Consider the following 26554-nt stretch of genomic DNA (forward strand, 5'->3'; position numbering starts at 1 on the left):
ATTGAATTTCTCCTCTATACCCTTTTGTAGCCTCTGAATTTATGCTACAGGCATGTGTTACCTGGTCAGAATTGTCCATACCATTTGTGATGCACTGTGACATTCACTGGGTTGGACCTGCAGTAGCATTTGGACTGAGGACTGGTGTTACCACTCCTGTTTTATAGATGAAGCTCAGAGAGGGGCAGTTGCTTGCCTATGATCACACAGCTTTACCCTTGTTAGGCCCTGGCCTCTCTCTTCCTGCTCAGCTATTCTTCCCTGTTGCTGTTGGTTGAAGCTGTGGTTTGGTGGGTCTTGGAGGAGCTGGATTTTCCCGGCATGAGTAGCAATTTCTCATTCCCCAGTGCTCTGCTCCAGGAACCATCGATTGGACGGCTTTATTTATTAGCTTAATCGTTGCACATCCCTCAGCGACACTGTTCTTGCACCCACATTATTGGGGGGCAGAGGGCCTGCATGCACACCTGTGTGTGTGCACAAGCTGGGAGTGCCCACATGGCTTTGGACTGTGTGGAAGGATGCCAGCCTCACTTCCCAGCTCTCCTTGGTGACAGACAGGCTCTCACAAGCATCTTAATCCAGATGTGGCATAGAGTAATTGCTCGCTGAGGGATCTCAGTGGAAAGAACTATCTGATCTAGTGTCAGAAGACCCAGGTACCAGTCCGGGCACATCCACTTGCTTGCTATGTGACCAAGCAATCATTTCTGTTCTCTGGGTCTCGGTTTTTCATCTGTAAAATGGGAATGATGATAATCTCTGGCCTTCTCCTTGTTGCTTTTCCCTCTTTTCTCACATGTTGGCATAGCTTGCTCCTTCACTTTGGTCTTTACTCAGAAGTTACATTCCCAGGGAAGCCCTCTCGCCACCCAAACTAAAATTTCACAGTGTGTGCATACTCACACACTTACACTCACACACATTCACACATACACACACACACCCCCATTCTTCCTTTCCCTGCTATGTATTTTTCCTTCCTTAGCACTTAACATGATTGATCATATTATAGCTTTTAACCATTTACCTTGCTTACTGGTTTCTCCCATTAAAATAGCTGCCCCAGCAGGGCAGAGATTTTTGTCTGTTCTGCTTACTGCTGTCTTCCTAGCACCTAAAATGGAGCTTGGCACAGAGTAGGTGCTCAGCAAATATCTATTGAAGAAATGAAATAAATCAATGTAAGGCACTTAGAACAGTGCCTGGTACATAGTAAGCATTCAACAGATGTGAGCCATTATTACTGCTAATAGTACTGCTGCTGAATTTTTGTGAACCTCAGTTTCCTTACCTTAAAAATGGAGATGTTGTTGATAATAGCTGTCATAGAGTTGCCAAGAAGATTCAGTGACATGGATGTTGAGTTTTTGGTACAGCTCCCAACACAGTAATTCTTCAATAAATAGGAGCTGTTATAGTTATAAGTACAAAGTGAACACTAAAGGCCCCCTGGTTATGGCAGCATTTCAGGGAAGTGGAGTTGGTGTCTGGGACCCAGGGACCAGCCCCAGCCACTGTGTCACCAGTCCTGACTAACTACTGCAGTGGTAGGGCATGATCCTCTGGTTTGCCTTTTGACTGTCATCCACCCAGAGTGTCTAGCCGAGGCTTGCAGACACCCCCTGGGATTCCAACTTTCTCAAGGAGTGTCTCAAATTGTTCCAAGCAAAGTTCATTTGATTTCATTTTCATTTTTTGGAAAAGTATGGAAACTGGATTTTTTTAAGAAGGGAAAAACCAGCTGATATTTATTGTCCTGGGGGAACATCCTCAGCATATTGTCATGTGGTTAAAAGCTGAGGGTGAACAGCACATAGTGTGTGATCTTTTTTATTTTTTTTTAGCACGTAATTTTTGTAAGTTAAAAAAGCAGAGCCTCCCCAGTCTAGGGAAATGAGATTTGTTTGTTGGCCTATGCCTGGGTCTCAAGCTTCACCCCTGTGATCTGGGAGGTACCCCATCCAGGACTCTTAACTGCAAACAACAGAAATCAACTCAGCCTCCCACCAAGACTCATGTAAGGGGGTCTTCTCCATCCACAAGAAGAAAATTCCGATGCTATCTGGCCAGGAAAGCACAGCAGATGTTCACAGTAGTTGGGAGGGAGTGGGACTGGATAGGATGGTGATCCCCAAATGAAGATGAAGACAGTTGCTAGATGTAACGTGAATTCGTGCTGGGGCAGTGGTTATCTACCGTGTAGCCTGAGGCAGAGGCAAAAGCAGATCAGCAGACGCTGACACCGGTCCCCTGTGACTTTCCAGTGTCTTCTGACAGGCTTCCACCTGCTTTTGTTGTATCTCTGGTCCCTGGGGGCTTATGTCCAAAACCTTAAGACCACTTTCCTGAGAGTGGAGCAGGCCAGAATGCGGGGAGCTCTTGGGAGCAGCCCTCGGTCTCAGAAGGTGGTGTATAAATGCTCCAGCTCCCTCATTCCTGAGTGGAATGGTTCCTGGATCTCTTCTGCATTTTCTTTGGTTGGTAGAGATTATAGGTGATTTTTGTGTTTGACTTTCTTAAGGCAGCTTTTAGGTTTCCAGCATTGAAGATGTTTTACCTTGTCGTTTGAAATCAAGCTGCTACAAAAGAGCAGGACCACCCCCAGGGCAGGTGGGGGTCTGTGCGCAGGCAGCAGGTGGATTGGTAGCATCTGTGTCTCTGCTCACATTGTGGACAGAGCAGTTCCGGCCTCTGCATCAAGCTGAGATGAAGGGAAAACAGAGAAGAGGAAATGTGGAAATCACAATACGTTGTAAATGGAAACTAAGGGGATTGGAATCAGTCCAAATAAGAGGCTGATGGCCTGAACTGGTTGCATTTGGGGGGAATTTCTGGATTGAAACGTAAGTGGGCGGAGGTGTTTGAATGCCTCCTGTACTGTGTTGGGCACTTTGGCGGGGAGAGATGAGTGAGACGAAGTTTCCCAAAGAGTCTGAGAGAACCAACCAATAGCAGTGACCATAGTGGACAGGGGTGGCAGGTGGCCTGGGGGAAATTGAAGCCCAGGGCATGGACGCAGAGGAAAGACAGAGGTTAGGTCAGCTGGGGAGCCTGGGAACATTTAATATATGCCTTGAAAGCTGGGAGACTTGACAGACTGACAGATGGAGGAGAGTACAGCATTGGCAAGGGCCAAGGTCAGTAGACCAAGGTCAAGGCTGGGAAGCACTATGCAGGCCAGCTTGGCTTATGTGCGAAAGGGAGATGTGGGAGTTAGGCTGGGAGAATGCAGGATTCTGAATGTCATGAAGAGGTCTTGCTGGATAGCTTGATGGGCCATAGGGAGCCATAGAAGATATTTGAGCAGGAGAGTGAGATATTTGGAGGTATGCTTAAAAGATCCTTTTATCCCAAGGTTTCTCAGCTTCCACATGATTGACATTTTGGGCCATTTGGTTGTAGGGGGCTGTCCTGTACATTGTAGAATGTTAAGCAGCATCTCTGGCCTCTGCCCACTGGATTGCCAGCTGCCTCCACCCTAACTGTGACAATCAAAAATGTCTCCAGCTATTGCCAAGTGTCCCCTGGGGGATACAGTCACCCCCGGCCAAGAACCACTGTGTCAAATTGGGTGGGAGCAGGGAGCAGCCAGCATGCAGGTGAACAGTGATGCAGCCTAGAAGTAGGGCAGGAATGAGGAAGGAGGGTACAGGTGCTAGAGGCCTTTGAGAACAAGGACCAGAAGGCTAGGAATTAGTAGGTCAAGGAGACTGTGGAGAAGAGAGATGTTGGAGCCTGGTCTTCTAGGGACCAGGGTCCAAGGCCCAGGGCCTGACAGGTTAATGGGGCTGTGGACAGATGGGAAAGGAAGCAGAACCCTTTGGAGTGAAGGGGACTGGGGACCCCAGAGTCATTGCATCTTGGCATGTCTCCAGGGGTTGACACAAAGTGGGTCCTAGGTAAAGGGGAGGGTGGTGGTGTTGAGTGAATGAATGAATGAATAAGCCAGATAGGAGCCACTTTAAGAAAAGGACCAAGATTGAGGAGGGAGCTAAGAGACCATTTTCTATGCCATTTAGTGAGCACCTACTGTGTGCACATAGGTGGGCCCTGGGCACCTGTAATGCCTCTGATCTCATGGATCAGATTATAGCTTAGAGGAGAGGGGGCTGCTGAGCAAGCAAATAGGGAGATAATGTATGATTACGGATGGCACTCAGTGCCAAGAAAGGAAGCACGTGGGAGTTTGTGTTTTGGGAGCCAGCGTTAGGAGGAGAGGCCCAGCAAGCAGTTAGGGTTGCCATCCATAGGATGGCCCACGTTTGACCTGAGAACCTGCTCATTCTTGACGACTTTGGTGGAGGCAGGGTGACAAGCCAAACCTTGGACAGGAAAGCAGCAAGAGCAGACCAGACAACAGGGCAATTAACTTGAATCCTGACGTGGAGGTAATCAGGGAAGGCTACTTTAAGGAGGTGACACTTGAGCCAAGAATAGAAGGTTGAGTAGAAGTTTGCAGGGGGAAGTGCAAGGGAACAGCATATGCAAAACCATCATGGCTGTGCTGCACAGAAATCAGGGTTTATGGAGCAGATAGAGCCTTGGCTCATCTCATTAAACCTTACAAACAAGTATGAGTTCCCTCCTAGCTTCCAATAGTGAGGACCAGTTGGTGGAGTGGAGTGCTTGGTGGTGTCTGGGGTGGTGGGCATTCTCACAACCCTGAGACATAAAGGTTTTCTGCTCCCTTTTCTCTAATTCCTGCCCAGTCCCTGTTTCCAGGGGAGTGGGCTGAGGGGCCCTCTTTATCCTCTTACCCCCGCCATGCATTAGCAGTCAGCAACCTGTAGGTATTTTGAGAGTGTGAGTTTTAGTTTTTTCAGGGCACTGCTAGAAAGAGCAAACTTAACTTTTTCCTTTTTTTTTTTAAACGCCAATTAAAAAAATTTTTTTCCAGAACAGGCCATTGGCTATTACGGAAATAGTAAACAGGAGTCAGCACGAGGGCGTAAGTGGTTGGTTTTAATTAGAACATTAAAGTATTTTAACGCTTACACTTTATATTTTTGCGAACTTGATTATATAGCATTTTAAATACCTGTGAACGTTTTAAGGACTCTCAGCGATGAATTATTTGCAATTTCACAGGAAACTTCTATTTTAAAAGCAAAACGGTATGAGAGTGGCTGCGAAGGCTTGGCAGCAGCGACTGCACTGTATAATGAGGAACCACATGGTGGGTAGGTTGGCAGACGGCCCACCAGGCCTGCCGTCACCCAGGTTCCCTGGCGACCCCCTCCTGGAGAGGCTCCTGCTGGGTGCACAGGATTTGCGGAGGCCTCGGGGTCCAGCCAGTGTCCTCATGCCCCACCCACTCCCAAGTCTTGAGGATTCTTGCTGCAGAACGCGGTTCAGGGGTGTCTCTCGGTGTCTTCCACTCTCTGCCACTGAAGCATCCTCAGGAAGCTCCTGACTTCAACTTCTGGGCTTCTCCCCGTGCATCATCCAAATGGGGTGTCTTAAAACTCAAGTCAGTCTCATTGCTCAGTTGCTCAGAAGCTTCCCAGGGAAAAGTCATTGCCCACATCAGAGTCACCAGGCCATGGGCAATTGGACCCAGCCCCATCTTCTCATCAGTGCAGCCCAAACACGTGGGCCTTCACATCATCCTATTATGCTCTTAATGTTTATTGAGCATCTGCTTTGTGCCAGGCATTGTCCTGGACACTAGTGATTCCTTGCCTTCATGGAGCTGCCCTGCCAGTCAGGGGAGACAAGCGGTAGAGAAACAAATGAGTATCAGGTGTGAGAGGAGCGGACAAAAAGTGAAACAGGGCGGAGGATGGCAATGGGGGTGCTGTTTTTGATGTGGGGAACAGGACAAGCTTCTCTGAAGAGGTGGTGTTTAAAGGCCTGAATGAAATGAGGGAGCAAGCCAGTGGTGTGCTGGAGTTGGCTTGTGCAGGCTCACGAGAGCCAGTTGCACCCATCTCTTCCCAGCCCCTTGTTCAGTGGTGTCTGATTGGTAGTTTGAAATTAGCTAGGGTGGGAGTATTAACACCATGGAAATTGGCAAATGCCACAAATTTGAGCTTTTTTTCCAGGGAGCTGATTATTAAGCATTTACCAGCACATCATCTGGAGAGGCCATGCGAAAAGCTGTGGGAGGGGGTTCCGGTCATTCCACGAAGGGGAAATGTGTTTGGAAGATTTGAGAAACATCATGGAAGACAGTGTGGATGGGACCGAGTGAGTGAGGGGGAGCGTGAAAGGAGACAAAGCCAGAGACTTCCCTAAATGCTTCTGGTTTCTGAAATACACTAAGCTTGCTTGTGCCCCAGGACCTGTGCACATGCCATTCCTTCTGCCAGGATGCTCTTCTTCTAGCTGGTTACTTTAGCTCCATTCTCTCCTCAAAGAGGCTTTCTCTGACCATTTTTGCAAAAGCGCATTTCCCCCCTTTATTCTTCTGTCAGCACCCTTTGACTCTCCTCCCAGCATTTGTCTCCATTTATAATTGTGTATCAGGTTGTTTATTGTATTGGGGTCTCTCTCCCCCATTGAAGTGTAAGCTCTGAGAAGTCTTCTTGCTCCCTCCTGCCTCCCAGCTCCCAGCAAGGGCCTGCACAAAACACATGCTCAGAGCATTATTATCTGAGTGAATGTTGACGAAAAGCCTCTTCTTGTGCCCGGCATTGGCTTGGGAGATATCTTAACGGCATGAGATCAGAAATTAGGAACAGCAGCAGCTGGCAGAGAAGCCAGAGTTTCCTACCTTGTGCCCAGCCTGATTCCAGCAACATAATTCCTGGATGCCTTCTACTTAACCTGAAAGAAACACAGTGCAAGTTGGGGCCTCTCTGAAAATGGGCACAGTAATCTCCCAGGCTGGGCTGCCAGCCCTGTCAGTGAGCTAGAACAAGCTCTGTGCAGCTGCTGAAAACATTGGTGACACTGGAGGTTAAATATTCCTATTATATCATGGCTGGCATTTTTATTGTCACAAGAGCAATGGATTTCAGGAGTTCAGGACTTAAGATGAAGTTTATTTCATGATAGAGAAAATGCTGAGCCCACTGGCGTCTGGAATCAAGTGGCCAGAGGTGCACTGAGGACGGGAACATTTTGATTACAGGGAACAGGTTCAGCTGACCTGATTATTTCTTTTTATAAATGGTGAGAGCTTAGAACATATTGATTGAGGTGATCAGCATTTAGGTCTTTCATAGTTAATGAGGAACCAGCCAATTTATATTATAGGAAACTGTCGCTGCCAGGGGCCTTTAATGAGGTGAGTGTGGCCTGGGAGAGGAAGACAGTTAACATCACAGAAATGGGTGCAGAACCAAGAGAGGAAGAGCGCACCTTTTTTAAGCCATCAAATCACTTCCCTCAGTCCTTGAGGGTTCAAATCCTGGCACATAGGTGCTCAAAAAATATTTGTGGAATGAATGAAATTATATGTCTGTAGGGGTTTAAAAGTGAAAGGCCAAATCCCAAAGAAATGGAAATTTAAGTTCACACAAAAACCTGCCCACGAATGTTCACAGCAGCATTACTCATAATAGCCCCGAAGTGGAGGCAGCCCAGATGCTCTTCAGCCGGTCAGTGGTTGAACAAACTGTAGTACATCCGTTCCATGGAACAAACTGTGGTACATCCATTCCACTGGATCATTACTCAGCACTATTGGCACATTAACAGCTTGGTTAAATCTTGAAGGAATTATGCTGAGCGAAAAAAGCCAGTCTCAAAGATGATAACATACTGGATGATTCCATTTATGTAGCATTCTTGAGAAGACAGAAATGGCTAACGGATGAGTGATTATAGAAATAGAGAACAGATTAGGGATGGGAATGGAGGGAAGGTAGGTTTGGTTATAAAAGGGCAAGGTGAGGGACCCTTGTGGTGGTGGAAATGTTCTGTATGTTGAATGCATCAATATCTGTATCTTGGTTGTGATTTTTGTAGTAAGCTTTCTAAATTATTACCAAGGGGAAAATGAAAAGGTACAGGAGGTCGCTCTGTATTCTTTGGTACAACTGTGTGTGAATCTATAATTATCTCACAATAAGAAATTCAATGTAAAAAAATTGAGAGACTGAAAGCACTTCATTAATTATTAGAGATACAATGGGCAGAACCCCTACCCTGTGATACATTAACTCAAGTTTTCACAGCAGCTGCATGATATAGATGGGTTTTCACAGGGAAGGAAACAAGCTCAGAGAGGTTGAGGGACTTGTCTGAAGACACACAGCTTGCAGGTGGTGGAAGTGGGACTCAAACCTGGGAGTGTCTGGCCCCAGACCCCAAGTTCTTTCCTCTAGACATGCAGTTCTGAGTCTCTGTGGTTTGGATACTGAGCAGAGCCAGGAAGCTCGCTTCCCTCATGCATAGTCACATGATCTCTAGCCACTTAGTTGGGCACTGTGGGTGACCTCTTAAATGACTGACAACTCAGTAGGTGAGAGGTGGCTGAGAGTAGGCCTGGGCTTCCCGCCTGGCTGCTCCTGAGTGACCTGCTAACCTCAGGAGTCATGACCCTCTCCCCTACTCACTCATTTGCCTTATGTGAGCACATTGGGTGTGCGGTGTTGGTGGTGTTATACCTGTTTTACAGGTGGGGAGACTGCGGCCCAGGATGGAAAAGGAATTGAGGTTGTGCCAGGTGGAGCTGTGGTCCTTCCCAGCTCTGGCATCCCATAGTGGTGATTATAGTTCCTTTGATTTGTCTTGCACAGTTGCTGTTCTCAGGGCATCTTCTGCCCTGTGATGCAGTGGTCAAGGGCACAAGTTCTGCAGCCAAGTCCAGCAGCACTGAGATGGAGTCCTTGCCCTACAGGCAACCAGACTGTGGCCTGGGGCAAGTGATTTCTCTTCTTAACGCCCCACTTCCCTCTTCTGAAATACGAAGTAATAATGAGGACTAAATAAGAAATAGATAACACCTTATAGGGGAAGAAAACCACTGGCAGTATCTGAGGTCTGATTGAGAACTCTGATCTATCTGCCCTGAGGTTCAGAGCTCTGAGCAGAGTATGCCGAGAGAATCAAAGCCTCCTTCCTGAATTATGTGCCCTGACATGGCTCCTTGGGGTCTGTGATCTCCTGGACCCGAATTCTGCTTAGCTGTTGGTTTCCTGAGCAAGATGGCACATGCTATAACAGGGGACATCCAGGGAGCCTGAGGGGGCTGTCTGCAGGAGACAACACCTAAGGCAACACTGGGCTTTGCCAGGTGAGTGGGAAGCGGAGGATGGAAAGATGTTCCAAGAAGAGGGAACAGCAGATGCAAAGGTTCAGAGATTAGAGGGCACAGGTGCTTTTGGAGAACTGTAATCAGAGTGGTAATGCTTGAACATTAAACAGGCAGAGAGCAGAACCCAGGCACTCTGGCCCTCAGTCTTTTTCTGTTAGAACAGCCCAAAGTAGGCTAGAGGAATCCCAGGTGGGCTCATAGATGGGTAAGGATTTGGACTTCATCTTGAGGGTGATAGGGAGCCATGGAGGGTTTTGAGCAGAGGAGTGACGCAGAGAGACTTACATTTGAGACAAGTGGTTCTGGCTGCTGTGAGGAGTTGGAGGGGAGCAGAGGCGAGCCCCCAGCGGAGGCTACTGCCACATCTTGGTACGCGATCACGGCTGACTGGAGCAGAGTTGTGGGAGTGGACTTGGATAAAAGTGGATGAATTCAGGACATTTGTCAGTGTGAAAGTGACAGAGCTTGGCAAGGGGCCAGATGAGGGGGCATCTTGGGTGAGTTGGGTTCTGGGCTGGGTCACTTAGGGGAAGCCCCTTTACTTCTCTGTTCCACAGTCTTTTCTGTAAAACAGCAGTAGTTTCTACCTTCCCCACCTCTTGGCGTCCTTGGCCTCAGTGAGGGTCAGATGAAATGCTCCCTCAGCCAGCGCCTTACAGTGAATAACAAAACCCCCAAACCCCAACCCCCACTCAGAGCCCATGAGTGTTCCGGGGGGACGAGGCCTTTGGTGTTAAAGATACAACTCCTTTATTTTGTCCAGTGGTTTTTCAAAGGTGCCACAATCCAGTCAGCCTAACATAGATACTAACTATTGGTTTTCTTTGCTTTCTTTTAATTTTAGACTAGTTTGAGGCTCTCCTCCCATTTCTCTGGCTTATCTTAGGAAAGGTGCTGAGAAACAGCGCCATCGCCAAACCGAGGGATTCCAAAGCAAGCATCAGCATTTATGGAGCTCCTGCTTTGTGGTGAGGCCCCATGTATGTTATCTTCTGGACTAAGGGTACAGGTGCTAGAGTCCAACAGACTGGGGTCTATGTCCAACTGTTCCATGTCCTAGCTAACTTCAGCCACTCCCAGCCTCAGTTTGCACATCTGTATAAGGGGTCACTCTTTAGACTCACCTCAAAAGGTGGCCAAAGGAGTCAGTGAGCCCACTCCAGCCAGGGATGGGACAACCAGGCACAGTGCTGGTATGAAGCATGGCCTCACTAAGAGGCAACTAGCAATAAATAACTCTGGGATGTGCGCCTCGGTGTTACTGTTCAGGGGAGGGAGGTGAGGTTTACAGCCCAAAAGCTGCCAAGGTAGATTTTCTGACTCAGCCATGCCCTTTCCATGAGGCCTGGAGGAGACACAGCTGAGGCCACTGCTGGCTAAGGTCAAGTGTAACAGGGTGGCCTGCACTTGTCCCTGTGCAGCCTCTCAAGTACAGGTAGAAACTCTGTGGGGCCATTGAGAGTTGGGGAACTGGGCCACCTCATCCTGATTGCCCTACTGACAGGGCCCATTTAGATTTTTCACCTCAGCCAGCCTGGAACTTTCCAAAAGCCCAGACAACTGTCACCCATGGTTCTATGCACTTCTCATGGAATAGCATTGTATTAGTTTCCTAGGGCTGCCATGACAAATTACCACCAGCTGGGTGGCTCAAAACAGCGGAAATGTGTTGTCTCACAGTTCTGAAGGCCAGAAGTCTGAAATCAGGGTGTTAGCAAGGCCATGCTCCCTCTGAAGTCTCCAGAGGAGGGTCCTTCTTTACCCCTTTCAGCTTTTGGGTGTGGCCAGCAGTCCTTGGTGCCCCTTGTTTTGCAGCTCTGTCACTCTAGTCTCAGCCTCCATTGTCACATGGCTGTCTTCCGTCTGGCCTGGCCTCTCTTCTTATAAGGACAATGATCGTTGGATTTGGGGCTCACTCTGACCCAGTATGACCTCATCTTTACTAATTTCAACTACGAGGACCCTATTTCCCAGTGAAGTCATAGTCTGAGGTTCCGGCCGTAGTCTGGATGTGAATTTGTGGGGTCGGGGTTGTGGGAGGAGAACACTGTTTAACCTAGTGCAGACCTTTTTAGAAAATGTTGTAAACATGTCCTTTTCACTCTGAGCTTTGTTAGGAGTTCTTTGGGGGGAAGAGGGGAGGGGGTGTGGGGATGACTCCCCCAACCATGGGCAGGAGAAAGGGCTCCCAAGTCCGTCCTAAAGGAGGCAGGAAAACAGACTTGGAATCTTTACTGCCGTTGGGAGGAGGAGCAGAGGCTTCTGAGCGGGGCCGAGCTGAGGTCTGGGGTTGTTCATGTTTCCTTGGTCATTGACAACTTTCCCTGAGCCCCAGTTTTCATCCCTGTAAATTGGGGATAATACCAGCACCTTCCCTGCGGGGTGGCTGTGAAGACATCACATAAGGATTTTAATACTAAAGACTTAGGAGTCCAGGGTCTCATTACTTGGACAGAGAATCTGGAGATTTGGGAGAACAGCTGTGACTTGAAGTGACAGGCTTAGAATCAGGGTTGGATGTGCTGCTCCAATAACAGTGCTCCCTCCTCACAAATCCAGCCTGGGTTCCTGCCAGTGATTAACTAGGAGGATATGAACCCTTTAGAGTAAAACGAGCAAGTATGAATTTAGAAGCTCATCTTCCCACGGATGCTGTGTGGCGGAGACTGCTGCAATCCCCAGTTTACAGATGAGGAAACTGAGGCTCCAGGAAGTTTCAGTTATCTGCCCAAGGCCTGCAGCTGTAGGTAGCAGAGCTGAGGTTCGAATGCAGGAATGACCAAGTCCACTTCTCTGGTTCCCTCTCCCTTCCTTAGGCTTCCCTGTGCTTCAGTTTCCCCATCTATAAAATGGCATCTGCTCCAGGTTCCCACCTCCAGCACAGTTGTGCTGAATACAAGGCCCAGAGGGTTACATAAACCCTGGTTTGCCCAGAAGGGTGTCTCAGCTTCCCCATCTCCAGTCCCTCACACCAGAACGACTTGAGATTTTTACACAAACGGGAACTGTGTGTGGGGTGGTGAGTGAGCGGGCGTGTGTGTGTGTGTGTGTGTGTGTTTGCAACAAATATTTTATAATAGACAAGCCTCGTCTGCCACTTCTAAAAGTAGTGAAAAAAAAAAACAAAACTCACTTTAACAAAGTAAAAATAACCCAAAGCCTGAGTCACTGAAGTCACTGAACTCATCTGGAACTGGCTGCTCTGAGCTATGGCTACTTCTGCTTGCCCAGGGGCCAGAATTTGGGGGCATGGACTCCTGGGCTTTTAGGGGGAAAGTCCTAGTGGTTAGTTTATGGGTGCAATGACCGTTCCAGATTTTTTTTCCTGCAGGGAGAAATGTCTCCTTAAAATGCTCCATCTTCTCCCTCTTAAAAAGTGAGTTGACAATTGATAATTTTGCCTAGTGACGGGCACCTTAGAGCTTTTATTTCTTGGAGGCCAAACATTGATGTTGTGTGAAATGGGAGCTTGGTGAAGCCTTTGTGCGGATCTCAAGCTTCCTGAAAAATTTATTTACTGTGACTGTGATCCGCGGGAGCGAATTGATGTTTATCTATAGTCATTCGTGCCAGCAAGGAGGGGAAAATGCATAACTGCACTTTCCTTGGAAGCCTTGCGAGGCTGTTTAAATAAGTATGTAATAGTGAACTTTCAATAGCAGACAGGCAGCTGATGGACAGGGTACAGTGTATTATTAACCATAAGCAGGGTTAATCTTACCGCATGTTTTAGGAGAAACTTTATAACCTTCTGGCTGAGGAATTCATGAGAACCAGGTATTTGAAGCTAAGCAAAATTATCCTGGCCTTTCCAGTGGCAGAATCGATAATTCTGAGAGACACGTGAAGGAGGGAAAGCGGAGGCTGCAGCTGGGCCCACGTGAGCAGCCTGGCCACCTCCTTGTGGCTGGAAGGTCAGGAGAAGTTGAGTGGGGTCTAAGCTGGCAGGGAAGGTGAGGGACCTGGAACCTGGCTTTTCCTCCAGGTAAGTAACTTCTGCTGTTGCCTCCAGCTTAGAGGGTCTATGGGGACAGGGGACAAGGATATGTCTCTTCCCGCTGGGCCCTGGTTACAGTGCTTGACCCTTAGGTGGCACCCACCATTTTAAGTGCTAGAAGGGACTTGATGTGATTGTCCAGTGAACGTCTGTCTTTCTCCTTTGGACTAGAAGTTTTGTGCAGCCTGGAAGGCGTCTCGCTTAACCAGGGGGGCTCTCTTGACCTCTGGGAGAAAGTAGATAGACTCTCTTTGTTAGCAGCCTCCCCCAGTTCCCTGCCTGACCCTCGTCATCCTTGGGAGTGATGGAGCCTTCAGTGTCTGTCTTTCCCCCATTAGCTGGTCAGCCGCAAGAGCACAGGGACTCATCACATTCACCATAGTCTCCCCGGCCCCAGACACTGCCTGGAGTTTCTTAAAGGCTCAGCAACTGTTTGTTCAATGGCTGGCATGGATTTTGCTGGGAAGGAAACAACTGTAGTTAAGAGTATGACGGTCAGAAACTTTGGGATCAAATTCTGGTGTCTATGTCCTCAGGCAAGTGGCTTGCCCTCTCTGGACTTAGTTTCCTGGTCTGTCAAACTGGATAATGGAGGAACGGCCATCATCACTTTAAGTCTGTTTCCTTCTCCGTAAAATAAGTGTAACAATGCTACTACCTCCCTGAAGGGTGCTGTTGAGGAGTAAATGAGAGAATGCTGGTGGGGGACCCAGCGCAAGGCCCAGCATAAAGCTGGTGTTCAGTAAAGTACAGCTGTCACTGTCGTTAATGTTTTATTGCTATTCCTGTTGTTATCACTGCTTTTGCTCTCCATGACCCAAGGAAGCTCACGGCCTCTGTTTTGTCTGCTTTGAACACTGTTGCTCCCTTTCAAGGTCTCAAAGAGATCTGTACAGAATCAGGAAATGCTGGTCTAAAGCATTTGGCACTGGAACTGGCCTGGAGTGAGTCCCCCACAACAGACCGTGGCATCTCTCATGGAACTGTTCTGTGCTGGAGCTAAGAGCTGCCCCCAGGGCCCAGGAAGCCCTGAGTCCCCACCTCGCCCTATCCTCCAGCACGGACGCAAGGGCCCAGAAGTTTCACATCCCCCAGAACCAAACAGAGCTAGCAATGAATCCAGGGACAGAAGATAGTTCGAGAGGCTTGGCCATGCCTGATAAGAGTGTCTCATGGAGGAGTGACAGCCTCTGGATTATCCATGCCACTGAGCACCCCGTCAGTGTGAAGAACCAAGAGCTGCCTGATGCTTAGAGCATTATCACCAGAGCCTGGTTCATATTCCCGCAGCTGCCCAGAAGGTCCAAATTAGAGCCTTTGGAGGAAGGGGGTGGGACCATGGTCTCAAGTTCCCTGACTGCCTGGGCCAAGGCTCTTTGTCTCCTCTGGGCTGCTTTCCTCTGTCCTTTCTGCTTCCCCTCTGTCCTTTCTTCCTGCTCTTCAGAAGCTAGTTGGGTTGGTATAAGTATCATCATGATGGCCCTTATGTGTGGAGCAGAGTGAGCGGTCAGGCCCCATGCTGGGTGCTCCCTGTGTGGGATCTCAGGAGCTTTTATTACTTTCACCCATTTTCCAGATGAGGAAACTGAGACTCAGATAAAGTCACTTGCCTGAGACCACACAGCATTCCTATCGCCTGTCCCTCTTCTCTGATGTGTTAAGTCCCCGCTTTCCAGTTCAGCTGTGTCTCTAGCCTGCTCTTTTCCTCCAGAAAGCGGGAGCAGCTCAGCCACTGGAAGGTGATGTGGGGGCCTCAGACCTGGGAGTATCCACTGGGACCCACAGGGTGGCCTTGGAATGAAGACCCATGTTGTTCTGGGCTGAGTGTGAGGGTCTCAGATACTCAAGTGCCTGGCTTGGGGTGGTGAACCCCATCATTCCTCCCCTCTTCTGTGTCATTTCCAGGGGGCCTTCCCTCCACTGCTCACATGCTAATCCTCAAGCCCTCCACCTTCAGACTGGAGCCTGGAGAGATGGGGAGAAAGCTGAGGCATTTGGATCTTTCCTTTTGGCTTGATTTCTAGAAACAAACTAATTCAAGAGCTTAGAGCAAGTTACCAGGCCACAGAGGGAGCTTAAACATTGTATTCATCATAGCCATAATCATTACTATATATTAATGTGTCTACTCTGGGCCAGATCTGGGGAGCCCCTAGATAAATAAAATAGGACTCCTGCTCTCAAATGGCTCACTGGGGAGAGAAGACCACCCGTGACAGCACGAGATGGAGGTTTCTAGGGCCCTGGGTATGTGCTGTGCAGGTGCTCAGAGCCAGGAGCTGGGAAGGAGCTGCAAAGAGACTGCTGTGGGTCTGGAAAGATGAGTTTGCCAGTCAGGGAATTAGGGTTTCCCTTTTACACCAGGGAACAGCATCAGACACAGGGAACAGCATGGGCTTTGGCATAGACGATGAGAACTGGGGGCCTTGAAGACTGGTAAATCATTGAGTTGGAGATTGAAGTCAGCTTGGAGCTGGTGATGAATGTTGTGTCAGGCAAGGCCTCCTGAGCCACCGTGTGGAGTTTGGACTTTTTCTGGAGGCTCAGGGTAAGGATTTGGGGGTTTAATTCTGTGAGCTACAGGAAGCTATGGAGAGGTTTGAACCTGGAGTGGCAGTGACAGAAGCCAGTTACCTTTTGCAGGGAACCCGCAGGCCACGATGAAGAGGAGGGATCGTGCGGGTTAGAACAGAGTTAGGGAGACGGGGAGGAGCCACTGCTCCCTGTGTCAGGGGGGCCTGGGCCCAGCAGTGGTACTGGGGCTGCCCAGCAGAGGACTGATGCAGGGATGTTTCAAAGGCAGATTCAAGGCGGGCCTGGAGGGTGGGCTCTGAGGCTGCTCTGAGCCATCTGCTGACAGTTCTCTTTTCCATCCCACATTTTTACGCTCGGGACCTACGGAGTCTTGATTGCTGACATAATAATGTGGAAACACTTGGTAACAGCTGAAGGGGGCTGCACCCCCATCCCCGGGCAGAGCACACAAGAGCTGGGAGCCAGAGCCAATGTTACATCGTCTCTCTAGCAAGATCTTGCTTGGATCTCCCTTTCCTGGTTTCTCTCTTTGCATGCAGTGAAGACAGAGCCATGCCTCAGCTAGCACAAACTCTTTGTTCATTTACTCACTCAGCAGCCACCTACTGGGCTAAAGCTGTGCCCAGTGCAGGGAGACCTGGGGGTACATGGCAGACTGCTCCCTGCCCTTGGGGAGCCCCTAGTCATAGCTGCTGGAGACAGACCAGGGACAGGCGGGTGGAACCAGCCCAGGAAGAGCTATCCCTTATCCCAAGAGCCCGTGGGAGCTGAGGACAAGTGCTCAACACAGCCCGGGAGGCTGAGGAAAGTTCTGGAAGGAGGCCACCCACATCATAGATTAATGGAGGCAGGAACTGGGTGGCCTCATTCAACATGGGATCCCTAGGTCCCCAACAGTGTAGGATGGAGTGACTTGAAAGCTGAGACCTGAAGGATCACCAGGCAGTTCTGGCAGAGAGACAGGAAAATGTGTTCTAGGAGGAGGGAACAGCTTGAGCAGAGGCTTGGAGGTGGCTCTGCAGAAATCACCTGTGCAGAGTGCCTAGGACCCAAAAGCTGAGCAGGATGAGGCAAGAGCTGAGGCTGGAGGCTGGATGCTGTATTTTAGGGTCTAGGCCTCTGAGCTCATAAAAGTAGCTCACTTTCCTTCACAAACTAGCCTGTGGTTTCTCTTCTTCCTTAAGTTCTTGCCAAGCCTGGAAATCCGGGTTGGGTCACTGCTGGAAGGTGTGAGGTGAGACTTGAGTTTGCAGGCAGGGCGAGTTGTGGGCTAGGGGGTGGACAGCGGTGCCCTAGTTCACACCGAGCCTCCCCCATTTGTCAGGGGGCAGGCCCACCGTTTGAAAGCTGCCTTCCTCATGGGAGGTGCTCATATTGGATGGCACAATTGGATCCACAGGGATCCTGACTAGAGTCAGATAGAATTCTCCAGGGGAAGTTTGGGAATTTCTCTTAGCTTTACTGGGTGTATCATCAGTGGGACCCTGCAAGGATGTCAGATAAAACCCAGGTGGTCAGCAGGTCCCTGGGTCAGCACCCGTTGTGCAGGGTGACCTGTAGGCTTGGGGAGTGAGGCTTGAGACCCTGCATCCCCTTCCTGCCCAGTGTGGCCAGTGGGCAGCCCAGCGGGTGAGGTACCGTCTGGCTGGATTGAGAGCCAAAGAGGTAATGCTAATGTCTTTTAAAATTAGAATGAAAATGTTTATTGCAGAGAGCAGAACCTGCGTCAGCGCCGAGTCCTGTGGGAAGGGGACTGCTTTATCACAGCCTTTCGGTTTTATTTTTGCACATTCGCTCTTTATTTGCTGGTGGTGCTGCTTGACAGGCCCACAGAGTGGGCTCAGGCTGCCAGGCTGGGACTGGAAAGACATTGCTGCCGCCTGTGTCTGGACATCCCTGCCCAGGGTGAGTGCCAGGACATTCCTTCAGCTGGGAGGACCTGTGGACATGAGAGCAGGAGGCAGTGTCTGTGTGTGTCCCTGTGCCCGTGCATGCGCCCAGCCAGGTGTGTGCTGGGGTGGCTCTCTGTGTGTCTTTTTCTGTGTGATATCATGGCTTTTGGGGGATTGTCTGGGTGTGACTCTGTGTGTGTGTGTGTGTGTTCTTGAGTTGTGTGTGTCTGTCCTTGTGTGTCTTCGGGAGGTGATCATGGGTGTGGCTGGGTGTGGATCTGGGTGTGTTTCTCTGTGGTCCTGCATGTCTTTTTCTTTCTGAGTGTGGATGTATGTGAGCTTCTGGGGGAGGCACCTGGGTTCATGACTTCGTGTGCATCCGTACACCTGTGTGTGTGCACGTGTGAGCTTGAGCGTATGTGTAACAGTGTGTGAGCATGTGAGCATGCATTTAAACATGTGCGCACGTGTAGGGGAATGTGTCTCGGGGGAGGATGTTGTATGAGAGCGTGTTGTGTGCGTGTTGCATGTGAAAGCACATTGCACGTGAGCACCCATTGCGTATGAGAGCGTGAGCTGTGCTGTGAGTGCGTGCACACGCGTGAGGGAATGTAACATGTCAAGTGTATGCGTTTGCATGAGCGTGTTGCCCGTGAGAGCGTGTGTGGCAGCGCTCTCCTGTTCTTTCCCACTTAGAGCCCCCCCCCCCCCCCACACTTAGAGCCATCTTTGGGTAACTCAGCCTGTCACGAACCTCCCTGGGCTCGAGGACACTGTTGACAGGCTGCCAGGCTCCCACCTGGCCCGGCTCTGGTCAGAGACTCGGGAAACCTCCAGATGCCTCTGAGGGTGGTGCTGTTTTAACCCACCCTGCTCCAGCTGAGATTTTGTTGAGCTTTACCTCTGCAGCTTTAGTCATGTGAGCAACGGGTGCTTTGTTTCTGGGCACTGCTTTCTAAATAAAGTTATGATGCAGAATGTGCCTTTTCAAGGCATACCTGCCCTTGGTGATGGGAGCCCCTGGCTGACAGTGGTTGATCTGGCCTGCGGGGTGCTGGCGCCCCGGGCTTCATTTCCCCCAGCTGGGTGGTGGAGGCTCCTGCCACAGCCCTGGAGGTGCCTAGGGCTTCCCCGGATGCTGCAGCAGCCCTGAACCCTGCCACCCACTGTGCACGACCTGCCATAATCTCTTCTCTAGGGCAGAAAACCCACCTCCTGCAGGGAACTTGGTGACCATTGGACTTCTTCAGAAGAGAGGAACAGGGCTAGAGGAACCTCTTTTTAATCTCTATCCCCATCCAGCTCACCTCCTTGTCACTGGGAGGTGGCTGGTATGAGAGAGCTGGATTTTACAGAGTAGAAACCGGGTGCTGTGCAAAATTCAATACAATCGGGAAGTAGTGCTGAATGCAGTTTGGGAGCCTGGCTTCAAATGCTGTGTGGCCTTGAGCATGTTGCTCAGCTTCTCTGAGCCTCAGTCTTCCCATCTGTAAAATGGGAATTGGGGCAGTTTCTCAGGGCTGTCCCTCATTTGTTGCCTCGGAGCCTTTCTTGAACACGGCAGATTTGTGTGGGCTGACGGCTGGGTTCAGTGTCTCCTGCTAGCCTGTGATCATGGGCAAGTCATCCTGTCTGTGCCTCAGTTTTCTTGTAAAATTGGGCTAATAATAGTGCCTACTGCACAGCATGTTTGTGAGGGTTAAATTTCTTACTTTACATAAAAGGTTAGATTAAGTGCTATAGAGCGTGTGCTATTATTGTTATTTCTGGAGTGCCTGAAGCCAGATTAAAATATCCCCTCAGCACACAATATCGTCCCTTTTTTTTTTTTTTAAACACAACTTATAACCCACTCTTTCTGCAGCTTTGCCCACTCTGTGCCATCAGGCGGCTGCGTGCCAGGCACCCGGCTGGGAGTGCCCGGGGCATCATGGCATGGCTCACGGGTGGGTGTTCTGCATGGGTGGGCTGGGTCAGATGCTGTGCTCGTCTCTCCTCCAACAGTTTGGCAAGGTGGGTACAGACTCGGTTAAGTCACTCTGGGCAGCAGCCAGGGGCGAGAGCCAACCGGCAAGAGAGCCACCTGGCAGCTCTCCCTGCCGGAGTGGTTCCAGCAAGCTCGGGCTTGTGGTGGCTGTGGGCACCCAAAACTGTTTTGTGCACTTGTCAAAAGGCGACTGATCTGAGCATTGGCGGCAGACAGCCGGGGGGAGAGCTGAGTGCAGAGGGGTATCCTCCCCGAGCCTGGCCCCACATGGTGCCCTGAGCCCACCCGCCTCAAGCCGTGTGAGGGGCATGCTGATGATGAAGTAACTCCGTCTAGCTGGATGAAGCCCTTCGCGTGAGTACGGCCATGTGCTAAAGCGCTTTGTGGGCATTGTCTCATCGCATCTTCGTAGAAACCCTTTAAAGTGGGTCCTACTTATTTTTACTTCACAAAGGAAAAAGCTGAGTCCCAGAGATGTTTTGGAATTTCCCAGATCTGGGTAGAAATTCTCGTTGCTCCAGTTGCTCCGTGACTTCAGGCCAGTTACTTAACCTCTCTGAGCCCCCAATTCTCCACTTCTTAGGGTTGTAGCAAGGATTCAAAGGAATAGCGTAGCTAAAACATTTAGCCTAGCATCTGGCCTTGTAAATGATTTTTTAAGAGGGTTGTTGTTGTTATTACTATGATTATTATTTCATCTTTTTACAAGGGAACATTCCTTTCAGTTTACCAGAGGTATCGACAAGATTCAAATTTGAGACCTTGATGTCTGCAAGGAGAGATTATTTTTAGGAGGAGAAAAACATTTTATTGTTATTGGCAACAGATGAATTTGTGAGTTTCCTGCCTAGTGGGGACACTGCTCTTACCTTGAGGGTTTTATCTTCTTGTGGGGGCAGAGCCTCTTCTGTTTCATGGAAAAGAAACTGCCCTGGGTTTTTGCCCCTGTGTCCAGTTCTATAACCAGACTCATTCAGATGCTTTGAGGGAAAGGTCCAATGTGTAGTAATTGCTCAACAAATGCTCGTTGGATGGGTGGAAGGATCATAGTCCCAAGTTTACTGCAGCTAAGAGGATGTTTGGATTTAGGGACAACCTGGCAGCTTCCCGCAGAAGAGGCGGACTGATGTGGGCACCTCACTTCAGGGATGCACACTTTGCAGAGCTGTGGGTGCTTGGAACACCTCCTGGAGTTAATTACTTATCTGTGATTGTGATGACCAGAGGCAGGGTGATGGCAGAAAATTGAGATACTGTCTTAAAAGTTGAAGACCAGGGAATGAAATTTGAGGCAGTGAATATGACCTTGACAGACAGGTATGCATTGACTATGGGGGGAATTTCATTCATTCAGTGAATATTTGTGTGCTCAATGCTGTGATACAGGGAGACACCTTGTGGAACCAAGTGAAAGAGAAGGAGAACTGATATGTGAATCTCAAATAGACTTTTCAGAGACTGTGTCACAGTGAGGGAGAATTTGGGGCCACTCTCTACTATAATGGGCAGGATTCTTGTTGTGTGTGAGAACCTGGAACCAGCTTAAACCAAAAAGGATTTTTACTGGCTCACATGACCTGAAACTTCCAGGTCAAAGTGGCTTCAGGCATGGCTGTATCCAGCAGCTCAAATGATGTTGTCTCATCCTGCTCATCTCCTGGCTCAGCGTTCCTCTGTGTGGGTGGGCTTTGTTCTCAGCCAGGGCTCTCCCCTGGCAGCTCTCTTTCACCAGCATGGCAACTCTCAGGGAAAGAGCACCTTTGCCCCTGTAGTTCTAACAAATGTCCCAGGATTCATTCTGCTTGGGCCAACTTGGATCCATGCACTTGCCCAAGCTGTACTGATCTCCTGAACTGCTCTCTTCTCTTCTGCCTGTCCCATACCTACGTGCCCTTCGAGTCCTACTTGAGCTCCATAGCTTCTATCTATAGCCTTCTCTTTTTGCCTTTATTGTCTTTTGCATTTCTTCCTCTCTCAGAGCACCAATCATCTCTTTTCCTGCTTTGTAACTAATTTAGCTGCATCATGGCTGCATTGTGTTTACATCAGGTAGACCATGATCCCTGGCAGGCCAGTTTCATTTCTTACCTTTCTCTCTTCCCTTATATATAATATAAAAAACATGAGAGATGTGTAATGAGTGCTTGTTAGTGTGTTTGGGGTGTTAAGGATTTAATTTAGAAGCCAGATGGCTTGTGGGAGGTCATGAGTCAACAGGGTCCAAAGGGAACCCCAGGAATCATCTTGCTGAATCTATTCATTTATAATTGGGTCCCAAAGATTTGGGCCTCACTCAGGCCAGGTGGAAAAGGGGAAGGGGCCCAATTCAGAAGCTGAGCTTTCCGGGGTTCAGATCCCAGCTCTGTGCCCTTCAGGCTGTGTGACATGGGGCAAATTGCTCACCTCTCTGTGCTACCTGTTCCTCATCTGTAAAATGAGATCATTCACACACAGTGGGTTTAAGGAAGGGCCTGGGACTCGGCGAGTGCTCATTGATGCTTCGCTGTTATCCTTACTATCTTGCTGTTTTCAGAGCTACCAGGTAGAGAGGAGGATTATAAACTCCGTTCCTGTGTACTGGAGGAGGAAGTAGCAGCCCAGTAAGCTTCAGAGACACCCCAAGATCACAGAAGTGCTCCCTGCCCCACTCACCGTGACCCCCACTTCAGCCCTTACTCTTCACGTTGGCTGTCCTTTTTGAGACTATGTGGGCTTGCTGCTCACCATGGCCCTCAGAGAATGTTGATGCCACTTTAGAAGGAAGGGGTAGGGGTGGGGGACCATACGTCTCCCACAGAGGATGAGCAGGACCTCATCCATGGTGTTTCTCTGGCTGGGTTTTCGCTGCCATGTCTTGTGACCTACACTCCTCTAAGTAGCCACCCCTGGCGACCTGCCCTGTGAGCGGCTCATCACTGCCCCCAGAATAGACCCGGGAGCCATGCTCAGGGTTTGCGCAGTCCCTTCCAGACTCAGGGCCTGCTGCCCCTGCACACTGTGCTGTGCTCGTCCCCGGAGAGATGCGTCATCTGGTCTTCTCCCTGGCCGGACTTATTTATTTCTGCCTTCTCAGAAATATTTGGGGGTGATTAAAAGGAAATGTTCTTTTAATTGTAGTGAAATGGGGTTTGAGGGTTTGGGAATGATCAGCCGTGGCCTTGGGGGCCAGAGCCTGTTGATTTGATAACCGGGCTGATAGGCAACACAATATTGATTTCTCCACCTCCTCTCAGGGAGGTGACTCAGCAAAGGGGAGATGTTTTGAAATTCAGGAGAAGCCAGAAGGAAGCTGTGTGTGTGTGTGTACGTGTGTGTACACGCATGCACGCACACCGCTCTGCTGCTCCCTCCAGGGCATATAACTCACAAGCACCCCCCACCCCGTGAGGTGAGCCATGCGGGTTCCCACCTCTTCAGCTACCTTTTCTGGCACTTGTCTGGAGAAGAGTGAGGACTTTGGAGCTACACGGACCCAGATTCAAGCCTGCCTCCGTCACCTCCTGGCTGGATGGCCGTGTGTAGGTGGCTTCACCTCTCTGTGACTCGGTTTCACTGTCTGTGAAGTGCGGAAGAGCACACCTGCTGCACGAGATTGTTTGGAGAATTAACTGAGAATTTCTCTTGGTGATAATTAATGGCAGCTCTGATTGCAGTGGTGATATTAACAACTAACAACCTGTATTACTTGCTGATAGAGGAGCAGAGTGTCATGGGAGTGCCAAGGACGGTGATAGGTTTTGATGGAGGCAATCCTGGAAGACTTCCAAGAGAAGGGCCTTGAATGATAAAACTTCTCACATGTGACAGAAAGCGGAGGGGGTGGGAACACTTGTGTTTCAAGAATTCTTAGGCTCAAAGGCAGGGAAGTGTGGAAGCCTCTGGCCAGATGGGGGACCAGCTGCTGTCCAGCGTGGCTGGGAGAGGGGAGGGACTGGGAAGGGCGAGGTTGTGGCAGAAGAGGAGCTGTTGGGCTTTGTTTGGCCAGCAACTCCGATAAAATGGCTGACATACAAGCTTTGTGCATCGGGGCCCATTTGTTTTATCTGAAATTCAGAAGCAATTATAGTATATCGCACCTCCTCCCTTGTTGAACACTAATTATATGCCAGGCATTGTGCTAAGTGTTGACTCGCACCATCTTATTGAATCTGCACCTTTATCCCCATTTTACAGATGAGGAAACTGAGGCCCTTTGTAGTATCTACTGGTGCATCCGAATACATTTTCTTCTGTGTCATTCACCCCTTCCCTTAAATCAACCCTGAGGCTTGGCAAGACCCGACAATCCTCCTGTTCTGTGGCCAAGCCCACAGACCCCTCACCAGCCCTCCCACCTGATGTGGGTCGTATAAGTCCTTGGGCCACAAAAGTTTCTTTTTTGCAGAAACCTTTTTGACACTTAACTGGGGCACATACATCCTTCCTCAAGATCCCTTGCCTAATTCAATCAGCCGAAGATGTCATGTAGACGTCACTTACAATTCTTTTCTCCGTGTTGCCAGCTAAGTTCTTTTGTTGCCTCGGGGAGTTCCAGGAAGCTGCAGGCTTCACCTGGGCAGGGCCTGATGTCAAAACTGCCACCATATTTACTACATCCTCCCTGGCTCAGGGGAGTTTGGAGGGGTAGGGGTGTCTATGGCCGGTGGGATGCCCATTATGTAGATGGGAACCAGAGGGGGCAGGGGGCAGAAAGATCTGTGGTGGGACCTTCAAGCCTCAGTGAGAAAATTAAAAATTGCCTGAAATTAAAAATATGTAAGGATGAATGGGGAGGGTATAGCTCAAGTGGTAGAACACATGCTTAGCATACACAAGGTCCTGGGTTCAATCCCCCAGTACCTCCTCTAAAAATAAATAAATAAGTAAACCTAATTACCTCCCCCAACAAAAAATTAAAAATAAAAAAAGGGTGAAAAGTAAATAAATTGTATTATATACAAAATCCCTTTGTGCCAGGCAGTACCCAAGGCAGTGGCAATGCGAAGATGTTCAACACAGCTGGGTCCCTGCCCTTGAGGAAGTACCTGGGTGGGCAGACACCCTGCACAGAGACAGAGTTCACCTACTTCAAAGCTAAAATAAACTCTAGGAATCTTTGTTAAGCACCTCTAGGCACACCAGTGAAAATGGAAAAGCCAGTGATTCTAGAAGTCCCCACAAGGTGAGAAATAAGGGGGAATTTAGATGGGAGCAGCATCCACTATCTATCAGACTTGCTCTCTGAGCTGAACACTTTTCAGCCACATTCCCAGTGAGCCTCACAGCATCGACCCATTTCACATATGGGAAAACTGAGGTAGGGAGCAGTTAGATTCCTGCCCACAGTCTCTGAGGAAGTGACCACACTGGGATCTGAACCCAGCGTGCTCTGACCTCAAACCATCCTCTTTCATTTTCAAATGGGGAAGCTGAGGCCCGTAGCGGGATTGGGACTTGCCTTTCAGACGTGGAATGTCCTCATGTCTGCAGCTATTGGTTACCTCAGGGCTTGGTGAGGAGAGGATTAAGTTGGCTGTAAACTCATGAAATGAATAGAGGAAAACAGAAAATAAAACATAACAAACACCCTAGCACAGACTGTGGGCAAACTGTCCACAGTCCCTGTTTCAGGAGGTACCTGGGTGTCAGGAGCAGATTGCGCTTGTGTAGGATTCCTTAGCTCATGAAGCCACTTTCATGTAAGTTTCTTTGCTCTTTGAAACATGGGCACAGTAACCCTGTTTGGGGGGAATATTTCTATGCCTGCCCCCCTGAGTTGGAGTGAACCAGGAGAGGGGATGTTCAGAGGGGCCAGAAATGAGATTAGTGTGAAATCTAATGAGGCCCAGCAGTTGCCTAAAAGTTGGCAGCTCTTGTGGAAATGTCTCCAACCTAGTGCTACAGTGGAACCTGCAGAGGGTGGGACTTCAGGGCACTAGGTTTTATCAGTGCTCTAAGGCCAGTGACTTCGTGCCTCTTGCCCCTCACTGCTTCATTTCTAAAACAGATATTAACCAAGGCTCCTCTGTGCACTTAGGCAAATGCATTGCATGCCTGTGTGGCCAGGCTCGACGAGAAAGAGTTCTGGAATCAGTTAACAGTGTCTGCTGTAGGTGCTGGAGAGGGTAGTGGTGGTGTGTATGCCATTCATCCATTTATTCATTCAGTGTGCACGTCTTGATTGCTAACTATGTAACAGACACTGGAGACAAAGCAGGAAACAAAGCAGGCATGGGCTCTACCCACTGGAGATTTCAGGCTGGTGGAAGAGACAGAGTAAAGCTGTGTAAGAGTAGAAGTTTTGTGTACTTGGATCACTGCTGGATTCTCAGCATCTAGCGTTTACCTGGCTCACCTGTGCCTTCAGATATTTCTTGAATGGACAGATGAATGAATGAGCCAAGTGCAGATGAATATGTAATTACAAAAAGTAATTTTAAAAAGACCTACATGGGAAAAGAAGGGTATGATAAAGGAAGAACAGTCATTCCCTCTGGTAGGAAAGTGTCATGTGATCAGAGGGTCACAAGTCAGCAAGAAAGACTGCATTCAGTAAAGAAGCAATAAGTGAACTTAAAATTCCAAGTGCTGTGAAATAAGAGATGTTGCAAAATGTTGTCTGGTGGGAACCTCTTGAGGTAGGGCAGTTAGGGAAGGCTTCACATTTGATTTTTTTTTAATATAATTTACTTTATTTTAAATAGTTTCAAAAAGATTTTTTAAAGTTGCAGGAATAATGCAAAGAATTCCCCCATATTCCCTTTACCCGCATTAACATTAACATAACATTAACATTCAGCATAACAGAACAACTACAGAATCAGGAAGTTAACATTGATACAACGATCTAGTGTACTAATCTTACTCAAATTTTGCCCATGGCTTACTAATGTCCTTTTCTGGTCTAGGGTCCCATCCTGGGTTGTGCACTGCATTTAGTTGTCATGTCCATTTTG

At 49.1% G+C, this 26554-nt stretch overlaps 1 protein-coding gene across 8 annotated transcripts in view; it reads left to right on the forward strand.

Annotated features, from left to right (window-relative positions):
* Positions 1 to 26554, forward strand: part of CUX2 (cut like homeobox 2) — a 241094-nt gene that overhangs the window by 34174 nt on the left and 180366 nt on the right. Inside the window, exon 1 of one of the 8 annotated variants that reach the window (XM_032471791.1) lies at positions 19671 to 19973. The exons of the other annotated variants lie outside the window; for them this stretch is intronic. The gene's annotated coding sequence lies outside the window, so the exon portion shown is untranslated. Of the gene's footprint in view, positions 1 to 19670; positions 19974 to 26554 lie in introns of those variants that run through there. 8 annotated transcript variants of the gene reach the window in all.

The sequence above is a fragment of the Camelus ferus genome, chromosome 32 (assembly GCF_009834535.1).
Source record: "Camelus ferus isolate YT-003-E chromosome 32, BCGSAC_Cfer_1.0, whole genome shotgun sequence".
In the NCBI taxonomy this organism is placed as follows: Eukaryota; Metazoa; Chordata; class Mammalia; order Artiodactyla; family Camelidae; genus Camelus; species Camelus ferus.